The sequence below is a fragment of the Pteropus medius genome, unplaced genomic scaffold (genome assembly GCF_902729225.1).
Source record: "Pteropus medius unplaced genomic scaffold, Ma_sr-lr_union100, whole genome shotgun sequence".
NCBI lineage: Eukaryota > Metazoa > Chordata > Mammalia > Chiroptera > Pteropodidae > Pteropus > Pteropus medius.
The window spans coordinates 5,042-16,637 of record NW_024351688.1 but is presented as its reverse complement, the minus strand read 5'-3'; the positions used below and the strand labels follow the sequence as shown (position 1 = coordinate 16,637).

General features: G+C 39.7%; 1 non-coding gene and 2 pseudogenes across 1 annotated transcript; 2 read left to right on the top strand and 1 right to left on the bottom strand.

Moving 5' to 3' along the window:
• Nucleotides 1-3,365: 3,365 nt before the first annotated feature.
• On the top strand, nucleotides 3,366-3,438 carry TRNAL-UAG (transfer RNA leucine (anticodon UAG)). The gene has a single exon. It is a non-coding gene; the product is annotated as a tRNA-Leu (tRNA).
• A 9-nt stretch (nucleotides 3,439-3,447) lies between these two features.
• On the top strand, nucleotides 3,448-3,563 carry LOC120587404 (uncharacterized; annotated as a pseudogene).
• Nucleotides 3,564-10,642: 7,079 nt separating this feature from the next.
• Nucleotides 10,643-10,761, bottom strand: LOC120587403 (uncharacterized; annotated as a pseudogene).
• Nucleotides 10,762-11,596: the final 835 nt, after the last annotated feature.

Below are 11,596 nucleotides of genomic sequence, written 5' to 3'. Positions count from 1 at the left end.
TATCCCATTTCATCATCAGTGTACTAGCCACTTTTAAACCAGTAGCTTTGTCAGGAATGCCACCATCCAGGCCATTTATAGAACTCTTGACCCTACAGTGCTATCAAGAGAACTCTTGGGCAGGTTACTGCATTAAGTAATGGTCACCTTTTGGGTGTAATCAATCAATTATCCAATTCAAATTCATTTAACTTGTTGTTTCTCTGAGCTTATAATGTGATTTTCCTCGTCCCCTCCCCCCAACCCACACCATCCTGTCTAAATAGGAACTTTATTTCTGGGCCTGTTCTTTTCTGACACTGCATCCTGTTTCTTTCCTTTGTTGTCCTGATAGATTTGTAATTTTTTATCTATTTGTTTAGTTTATCTTTCTTCCAGAAGGATCTATACCTCTCTTAGACTACAGGCCTCGTATTGGACCTTCAAATAGTACGCCTTTAAATATTTATTGAATAAATGATTTGTACTATTATCCAGCCCATTTTTTCACTTATCCTGCAAAAATTTCCATATCTTGCAAATGATTTGCTAAAATACATATTTACTTTGTCAAATTCTCTTCTCTTGTTATTTTAAAAGCCTTAGCAATATGAATTGTATGTAGTAAACTCATGCCGGCTTTAATTCTTTTGTGAATAACTGCCTAAATTCATTGCAAGCTGCTGCAGGTGATACCAAAATTAAGAAGACGGTTCCTGCCTTTAAGACATTTGTATTTTATTCGGGGCAGGGAAAGCAAGTACACATATCATTAGAAAATACAGTAATTCAAAAGTAGGAGAGATCCATTTGGTTGGGAAGAATGATGGTTTCTTGGAGGGTAAAATGTCATCTGAGTCTAAAAATTAGATTTCAGGAGAAGAGAGGGCATTCCATCATGTGCATGTACCATCATTTATTTAATCCATCTCCTCTGGGGGAACATTTGGATTGTTTCCATTTTTTCATGATTTTAAATATTTTGATTATTATATATTTATTTGTATTTTTGAATATATTTATATTTGAATATATTTATATTGGATATATATTAGAGCTAAATGTCTGTCTACATGTTTATTTCCCTAGAGTTATTGGGTCAAAAGGCCTTCATATTATATATTCTGAATCATTTTGCCAAATAACTTATAATGATGTAACAGTTTTACATGTTAACTTGGGGAGGCTACAGTACCTAGTTATTCAATCAAACACTAACCTAGCTGTTGCTGAGAAAATGTTTGTGATTAACATCTGCAATCAGTTGACTTTATGTGAAGGAGAGGATTTGGGTAATCTGGGTGGCTTGATTTAATCAGTCAAAAAAGACTTTAAGAGGAATGCTGCCATGGGCTGCAGTGTCAGCTTCTGCCCAAGAATTCCCATTCCTCTGTCACTGATGGCTTGCTCTACATATTCTGAATTTCCCTAGCCAGCCCTTACAATCTCATAAGCTGATTCTTTGCAATAAATTTCTAGTACTATAAACCACTGACTGATACACACTCTAACCCTCCTGCCAGCAAAGTATGTGACTGCCCTTCGTCATTTGCATCATAATGTGAGGTTTTTTAGATAGACAAATTTTGATAGATTACAATTCTAAGGATTCCTAGTAGAAATGATTAGCATACTGTATTTCTGTTTATGGTGTGGAAAGGACTGGGAGAAGAGATAAGAGATTAAAAAGCATAAAACACTGTGAAGTCAAATGAACCCAGCTTATTTAGCAATTATGCCTAAAGATTTTGGTATATTGCTAATATTAAAGCTATTTTTAATGGACTGCCTCTAACTCCAGCCAATGGACTGAGCCCTTTAATAAATATTGTGTGAAATCTCTGTACAGTCCAATACCCACAGATCAACCAAACTGACCTTTCAAAATGTAAATCATATCAATCTCTATGCTTAAGATAGCTAGCCATTGCACGTAGAATAAAACGTAAGCTTCTGGTCTTGGCCTATATAACATTACACCTGCCTACTGCTCTGAACTTATTTTCCCCATTCTCCCTTTTCCTCTCTACATCCCAGACATACTGGCCTTCTTTCTTTTCATCGACCATATCACTCTCCTTTGCATGGACCTCTGGACTTCTATGTTCTCTCCTATTTTAGGCACTCTTCCTCCCATATTCCAAGGATTGGCTTCCTGGGAAAAGCAAGTTAATATTACCTCCTCAGAAAAGACCATCCTGTGTGGCTCAGTTTTTCTTATTTTTCTTCAGATAATCTACCCCAGGGCCATTTTTCTTCTTCAGAGTAGTAAGCATTGTCTGAAATGAACCAATTTATTGCATTTGCTTATTGATATTTATCTGTTCCAACAGAATAACAATATTAATTAATCCAGCTCTTATCATACGCCTAACACTGTTTTAAGGACTTTATATGCTACTGACCCATTTAATTTTTACAACTGTGGGGGTTCACAATGGTCACCCCAAAATGTGCCTCTGTGGTATGCCAATTGTTCTGAGCCAAAGGCAACTTTATCTGCAGGCTCCAGAGAAGCTTCTGCCCCTCTCTTAACTATCTAGAAGAACTTGAATTAGGGGCCTTGCTCATAAAGAAATGATCAGAGATAACCTCATTTGACTATCTATAGAGCAAAGCAAAGTTCTATTTACTAAACATCTCCTCTTATCATCCTGCAATGAAGCCCCCAAGAAATCTTACCTCATCCCCACCTCTAAATGTCTTATATACCCATTTTTTCATGCTGTCTCTGAATCTCTCCTGCATGTGGAGTCTCAGACTCTCAGGTATGCAGGGTTCCCATATAGATGTACGTATTAAATTTGGTTATTTCTCTCGCTAATCTGTCTCATGTTTATTTGATTATTAGACCAGCCAAAAGAACCTTGAGGGTAAAGTTTGTTTCTCTCCCAAACTGTGTTTCAGCTGTGCATCTGCTTTCAAAGGTATTTTGCATGTGAAGCCTTATCTGTCACTAGGCAATGAAAGGTTTTAATTCATTATATTATTGTTTATGTCTGTCCCTATGAGAATGTGAGCTCCAGCAGAGCAGAGAAACTTGTCTTGTTTTGCTTCCTTTGGAGTTAGAAAACTAGATTCAAATCACAGCTCTAGTTTAGTAGCTGTGTGACCTTGGGTGATCATATCTTGAAGCTAAGTAGAAGGCACTTAATTGTTTGAAACCTGTATTTTTTTATCTTTACAGAAGAGGGTGTTTATTACAAGTGTGCTTATATTCTATTGACTTGACGGGAAAATAGAATGAATCTCTCTCCTATTGATGAGTATTTAGAACCTTGCAATGTATTTCTACACAACTTTCATCTCTCTAGAAATGTCATTTTGAAATGAAGTTGTCTCTTACCATAAGAACTCTAAAAAAAAAAAAAAAAAAAAAAGGACATGGTTCCATAGTGTAGCGGTTAGCATGTCTGCTTTAGATGCAGAAGGTCCTGGGTTCATGTTCCAGTGGAGCCAAGGTCCATGGTCTACAGCCATGCCACCCTGAACAAGCCCAATGTCTGATCTCAGAAGATAAGCAGGGTCGGGCCTGGTTAGTACTTGGATGGGAGACCACCTGAGAAAACCAGGTGCTATAGGCATAAATAATAATAATAATAAAAGATAATTTTAACCTATCTCATAAAGTAATTGTGAAGATTGAGTGGTAAAAATCTATAGAAACTACTATCAGCCTTTTACAGGGCCCTGTTGCCATACCTTTCTTAAATATCTTGTACGTTCATGTTATTTTCATTCACCCTTACGGAATATCTTTCTCAGAATACAAGCAAATAAAAGTATTTTTCTCTATTTAATTATTTATTAAATGTCAAACACCAAGGGATTCCAGAAATGAGATTAAGTCCAACCCCAATTCTAAGGAAATTTAATGCTGAAGACTGATGTGTGCATAGTTTGGTTTTAAAAAACTAAGAAGATTATTAAAATGATTATATAAACCAAGTGGTGTGGAGTTAATTCAGACATGAAAAGAGGTGGCATTTTAAATGGACTCTGGGAATAGTTTTAACAGGTAAAATTACAGGCAGAAAAATAAAGCATGTTTTCTGAGATATCTGAATATGGGGGTCTTGGGATGCTTAGAAGTCTAAGAGAGGGAAGTTTGGACCAAATTAGAGAGAGGAGGGACGGAATACAAAGTCAAAAGTATCTTAACTATTTTGTAGGCATCAGAGAGTGTTTCATTTTGCAAAAGAGCAACATCAGTAGTATGTTTTAGGAAAATGTTTATGAATATTGCAGGGCTTACAGGGAATTTTGGTTACTTAAACCAGTGAAGTAAAGAGGGCATGGAAAGAAATAGAAAGTTTGAGACTTAGAATTAAGAGGCCTTGACAAGTAATAAATGGGGAATAGGTGCAAGAAAGGATTAAGATTTTAAGACTGGCTAGTTGAATTGGTGGTGCCATTAACTGGGGGAAAGAAATGAGGGAAGGAAAATGACTAATTTTCGATTGTTGTCTTGGAGACACAAAAAAATCCTACAGTATCTTATTTGATTCTCACAAAGATCACAATTGTCAAAAACATAACTTTCTCGAAGTCATTTGCATTTTAAAAATTGTTTATTGAAACTTGAGCTTCACGTAATTAATGAATACCTAATTCGGAAATTCCAGGCTTTAGAGAGTGATGGAAGATGTATATTTTCTTAGCAGAAGAGTCCGAGTTCCAGAAATCCTGGCAGTCACCTGTTTATAGGCCATGTTCACCCTAATATTTTTAGATTATAAGCAGACAGCCAATCATGAACGCTCAGAATATTTGAAAAGAGTTGTGAACAAAGAAGGGGCCACATACTAAACCCGATAAGCTCAGGGGAGGCCAGCATGGTGAGCCTTACAACTTCAGAGACCAAAAGTAACCACATAGGATGGTCTGAAAATAAAAATTTCTAACTAAAAGCAGGTCATGACGGGTAGTCAAATCTCTAGGCCTGTAGCTTCTGTGACAAGGGTCAATCTTTACTTTAAGTGAGCCTATCTATTGTCTTTTTGCATCTAAGATTACATACCTTTGAAATGTCATAGTAATTTCCTTTTCCAGACTCCTCAGGACACAACTGCCTGCACCAGAGCAGGAGACCACAGAACCCCTCATAGTTATCTTGTTTCTCACATAACATCTCTACATGCTATAAATGTTAAACTATGTGTCTCTCCGTTTTACTTTTTATCCCAGAGATTCGCTTGCTTTGCTTTCTCCTGCCCCCTTAATTTACCACCAATGGATTTCATGTAACCCTCCTCTGATTCTAATGTATACAATAAGCTGTGAAATTGCCATTCTCCAGAGAATTTTATCAATACATTGAGATTTTGCTTCTTGGCAATTGTCATCAGTTTGGGTCAAATAAACTCATAAAAATTCTCTGCAGGTTTGGACATTTTTTACGACAGAGTTTAGTGCTGTTAAAGAAAAAAAGAAACACAGATCCAAAATGGTATCATTGCTGCTAAAAGAACATGATGCCAAAACTAGATTTAATACCTGATCTAGTTTCAATCTCTCCCAGAAACATAATCTATATCAATCAGTATGAAATTTTCTGGTCAAGAACTAGTAAGGTAATCTGTCATGTGGGTCCACTCCATTCCCCATAGAAAGAAGAGGCAATAGATATAATAAAAACCCCCTTCCTTTCTCTTTCTTCAAAGAAAAGATTCCCTGGGCTAAAAATAATCCTTTATTTTCTTTTGCTACCTTCTCCGTCCTATAAAATCCTTCTATTTGAACAACTCCTTGGAGCGCCCTTCTAGTTGCTAGATGGGATGCTGCCTGATTTATGAATCACTTAATAAAGCCAATTAATCTTCATTTTTAATTGGTTGAATACCATTTGTTTGTTTGTTTTTAAAAACAGTATCTACAGTGACAATGTAACAGAGTGACTAGGCCTCTCTGACTCCATCTTGTTCAAGCTTGCTTTGTTCTCATGGCCTTCAAGCTAATAACTCTGCTTAGTATTGCATATAGACAGGCTAATCATTAGAGGAATTCTTTTTGAGGGTTGTTTTGAGTTTTACAAAAAACAGCCCTTTAGCATTAGGTGCCTTTCTTAAGTAGATAAAGAAAGTATGTGCAAAAATAATGGATGTTTATCAAAAATTTGCAGGAACCTCTAGGGACTCACAACTAGAGTCAACAAAATAAGAACAAAGAAGTTTCACAATTTTCCTCGGACCCCTGCAGGCACCAATCACTCTTGCCCCTCCCATTTCCCCTTCCCTTGACATAAACAAAGCCTGACATTCTGTACTTTCTTAAGATGGATTTGAGGCAACACTAGGTCTCCCATCTTCTCAATCAATACAACTTTCCTTACTCCAAACTCTGACATTTTGAGTTTTGGCCTTTCAAAGCATCAGGCACACAAACTTTGGTCTGGTAACAACAGCTGTATTAAGGGGACAACAGTTGACATAAAGTACTTAGGGGGACTGTGCTAGATACATTACATACGTTATCTCACGGGTCAGTAAATTCTTTCTATAAAGGGATCTGATACTAAATATGTTGTCCATTTTAGTGGGCACACAGTCTCTGTGTTAACTACTCATCACTGCTCTTACAGAGCGAAAGTAGCCACAAATGAATAAGCTTGTCTGTGTTCTAAAGAAACTAAGTTTATGGTCACTGAAATGTGAATTTCATATAATTTTCACATGTCATAAAATATTATTCTTAAAAATATTTTTAAAAACCATCCAGAAACAGAATAGTCATTCTTAGCTCAAAGACCATACAAAAACAAAATGGTTGAATGCTAACTTTTATATTATCCCATTGGGTTAGTGGGGGTTTCCTAAATGACCAAATAAATGGAGATTATACTGTCAAGCAAACGGGATAGAGTTTTCTCAGTAGCCTCGGTGCTCACCCTACTATCAGTCACTTTCTGCCACACTCTTGGCACTGGGCCTGATGGTGCTTCATTCAACTGTGCTTAAGGTTAAGAGCCACTCCTATATGTCTAGACTCGAGACAAATCAACTTAAGAACTGTCAACTACAAGGATATACAACTGATCTTGAGGGCTTGAGTTGAAGAGGTATGACAGAATTGCGTGTTTTTATAGATCAAACTGCCTACAGCATGGCCAAGAGGTAAAAGAAAGCTACAGATTGTTGCAGTAATCCAAGGTAGAGAAAATGGAGATCTCCACTGAGCTGACAGAAAGAGGGGACTAACAAGAGTAGATAGACTGGAGATATATATTAGAATTAGGTACTCTATTAGATGAGGATTCGTCACACTGTTTTATACCTGTATCACAGGGATAAAGATAAAATGGAACTTTAAGCAAACATAATCAGTCAGGAAGGTCTATGAGAGAAGCTACAAGTGCCAGAACCCTACAGGAAGAACTCCATGTTTATAATAAAGTTCTATGGTTAAACTTCCTTTTCCTTTATATAAAGACCCCTTTATCTTGGCACAGTGGCCAGAGTGTGCACGTGGCTTGCCATGTCTCCATGACCAGGATTGCAATTCTTTTTTTTTTGACGAATAAATACTTTTGCTGACAAAACACTTAGTATTATTTTTCAGTTGACAACAGGATAAAAAGGATCGATAACATTTTAAAGTGCCACCTAAATTTGGTTGGAATAGATCACTTTTTAATTATTAATAACTATTTAAAAAACTTTCTGGATCCTGTCGGTTTGTCTGATTTACTGAGTCCCCTACTCCAAAGTGGCAGAACATTTTCATTTTTTCAACAAAATGTTAGTTGGAAATACTTTTTCTGAACAACAATTTTTTAAAAATCTGCATTTACCACACTCCAGAACTGGGAATCGCCGCGCGGAGACACTTCTCTCAATTTCCAGACTGTTTCCAGAGGTTTAGCTTGTTCTAGCGGTTTCCCAAGGCTCCTCCACGCCCACCCCGGGACACGCCCCCGATACTTTCCCCTTCCCTGTCCGGATCCGAACGCTCCGATCTCCCGCCCACTCGGGCGGCTCCGTCCCCTCCAGCTCCGAGTCCCAACTCCTTCCCTCCTTCCGTCGCTTTCCCCTCTCCCCGCCCCCATGGCTGCCTTCGATTGGCTGAGCTGGCTGCGCCGCGGCCGGGCTGCAACACAGCCTCGCTGGGATTGGGTGAGAGGAGCCGGGACCCCCGCGATTGGCTGGTAAGAGCAGACAGCAAGTGTGACTGCGCACCGGGGTGTGTGGGCGCCGCTTTGTTGCCCGAGGCGGGTCGCGGTGGAAGTTGAGGGGGTCAGAGGCTAGCGCTTCTCGGGACCTGCAGTCGCGGCCGTCGCAGTCACGTCGCCCCGTAGCCTTCATCCTGGGAATCGCGCCGACAGCAGCCATGAGCGGCGGCGTGTACGGGGGAGGTGAGTGCGTGCGGCGGGACGAAAGCGCGCGCCGTCTCAGCGTGCGGGGTCTGTAACCGCCGCCCGCAGCCCTCCTCGCCCCTCCCCTGCGCGGCGGTCCCTTCCGGTCTCCCCCTCTCCGCGCGCCCGCCTCCCTGCCCCATCCACGCCCCGCGCTGTGCCTGCCCCCAGCGCCCACCCGGCTCTCCGAGCGCCTGGGGCGCCCGGGGCCGCCGCCCCCTGCGGCCCCGTCCAGCCCGGGTCCCCGGAGGAGCGCGCCGGCCTGGGGGCTGGGAGGGCAGCTCCGTGCAGGGGGCGGCCCGCCGAGCCCGGCTGGAGTGACCGGTCCCAGGGTCGCATCTCTCCCAGTGTCTCCATAACTCGGCTCTGCCGCGGTGTGCGCGCGCGTGTTTAAACTTGGGAGGTCCCAGCAGTTTGCAAGCGTGGGTGAAGGGTTTCCGCAAAGTCCCGTGGACGGCAGAGCGAGCGCGAGAGGTAGAACCGATTGGAAGAGTGGCGGCCACTCAGGACGCAGCGTCCTCTCCGTCCGCGCTCGTGGCTCGTGCTGCCTCACCTCTCAGTAACTCCTGCCTCCTGGTTGACTGGGGGTTCTCCAAGATAGTCGTGCTCGGGACTATTGGGGCTTCATTTAGGAACACAAGTAAATTAAGGATGCTTTCCTTGAGTAGATTGTGGTGTGGTAAAAATGGCCTGGGAGTTTCGCAGACCTGCGTTGTGATATCAGCCTCACCATTCATATAGTGTTTTGGCCTTGGGCAGGTGACTTTACTTTTCTCAATTTAAGGCTCTTCATTTGTGGAATGAGAGTTCCTGCACAGTGGGTGGTTGTGAAGTTTAAATGAGATAATGCTATAGTTGCTAACTCACAGTAGTGGTGCATGAAATAATGGTGTATATCTAGCGTTTTATATTGATGAGGAAGGGTAACTCATTTAATGAAATGTGTTCAGTAACGACAATATATTGAAAATACAGAGACAGACAGAGTTATTAAGTGTGGGGCAATCAGGAGACATTACAGGGGAGACCCTGGGATGGTGGAAGAGGAGTGCAAATGTAAAGTTTAGCTGAGTAAGAGTATATGGTGATTTCAGAGACCAGATATTATTCAGTAATGTTAGTGTATGAGGTGGGAATTGAGACTGCTGCCTGATTATGCTAGGCCTTGAAAAGGAACTAGGTAGAGTGATTTGGATTACGTCTTGTAGGTGATGAGAAACTACTGAATGATTCTTTCCTTTGTTTTTATTGAATAAGTTAATGTTCACAGTTACAATTTTGAAAGGTCACAGTGCAGCAGTTCAAAAGGAGGATTGAGAAAGCTAAGAGATGCAAAAGTGTAATACTTGTAGGAAATTATAGTAGTTAGTTGGGGTAAGAGCCTGACTGAAGACTGCGGCAATGGTATTAAAGAAGGAATTTGTGAAACATTTAACAGAATTATTTGGCAGAAATTGATGACTGGTAGGAAATATGAAGGTGTTCACAATTCGGAAAAAATTCAGAGGCTTTTGACTCATGACTGGGGCTACTAACCTATAAGCAATGCTAGGATTAGGTTAGGCTGGATAGGGAAAAGACAGTGCTTCAGAAATGTTGAATTTGAGGTACTCATGGGACATCAGGTGAAAATGATGTTGATGTACAGTAAGAAATTTGAGTTCTGCATCTCGACAAAGTTGAGGGCTTGAAAGAGAGACTTGAGATTGGAATTACTAGCATTTAGGTAGAAGTTGAGGCTGTAGGGGTGGAGCAGATTACCTAAGAAAGGGTAAATTAGGGAAAGGGCTCCTAAGATGCGGTCCTGGCCTCCCCAAAGAGTCCATGGATAGAACTGTATTTTATTATAACTGATTTCTTGTGTAATCTATTTTAAGACATTCTAAGAAGGGATGCATGAATTTCCAAAGCTGTCTCTATTAGTTTGCTAGGGCTATGATAACACAGTACCACAGACTTAGTGGCTTAAACAAGAGAAATTAATTTTCTTACAGTCTTGGAGGCTAGAAATCTGAGGTCAAGCTGTCTGCAGGGTTGTATTCTTTGGAGGCTTTTCTCCTTGGCTTAAATGGTCGTCTTCTGTGTCTTCACATGGTCTTTCCTGTGTACATATGTGTCCAGATATCTTTATGTAAGGATGGACACCAGTCATATTAGATTAGAGCCCACCCTAATGATCTCATTTTAATTTAATCACATCTTTAAAGATCTTATCTCCAAATACAGTCACATTCTAAGGTACTAGGGGCTAAGACATTAGCAATTCATTCATTCATTCATCCATCCATCCATCCATCCATTCATTCACTTTAATACCTACAGCACCTGGTATTCCTAGGTGGTTTCCGATCCAAGTACTAACCAGGCCTGACCCTGCTTAGTTTCCGATATCGGACTAGATCAGGCACGTTCAAGGTGGCATGGCCATAGATCAGCATATTTATTTTATGGGGAAATAGTTACGCCCAGAACATCTGGTGCTGGGCAAAATACTGGTTCTGTAGGCAAGGAATTGGAATTTATGTAGTTAGGATATTTCTTTCCCCGGCATTCTGGTTAATCAAAATGTTAAAGTTTACTAATTCATATTCATTGGTATACTTTACTTACTGTTTGTATTTGAGTTTACATATGGTGAAAATAAATGCAGTAATCTGCTTTTAAGGACTCGTACTTTCAGACAAAATAGTTTGGACCGGAGACTTGTATAGAGAAAGTTAATTACTTTAGGAAATGTAGCAAATGCAGAAACTTACTTTCAAATTAGAAATAAAAATAAGTGGCTCTTCATTTTGTTTAAATAAAAATATCATTATTCTGTAAAGACACCATTTCTCAACCACAAATATTTGTAGTACAATTGATTTTATTTTTAAATTTTATTTAAAAAAATTTTGAAATAGTTTAAAAATACTAAAAAATAAAATATATACATAAATTTGCATGTGATAGTCTGTACTTCTACTTAGATTAAATAGATGTAATACTTTGTTATATTTGTCTCAGATATATGGAGAAGTAAAATGTTATTTATATGGAGTCCCTCTGTCCCCTTCCTTAGTAGTAACCACTAACTGAAGTTAGTATGTAGCATTCCAAACTCCATGCATATTTTTACACTTTTACTAAGTATGGATGTATCCATAATGAATTAAATTGTATCAATGTGTATACATACACACAGACATATATATATATAGTAACTGGCTTTTAAAGTGATCATTCTTTCGAAATTTATCCTTGTCAATGCATGTAGATCTGGACCAT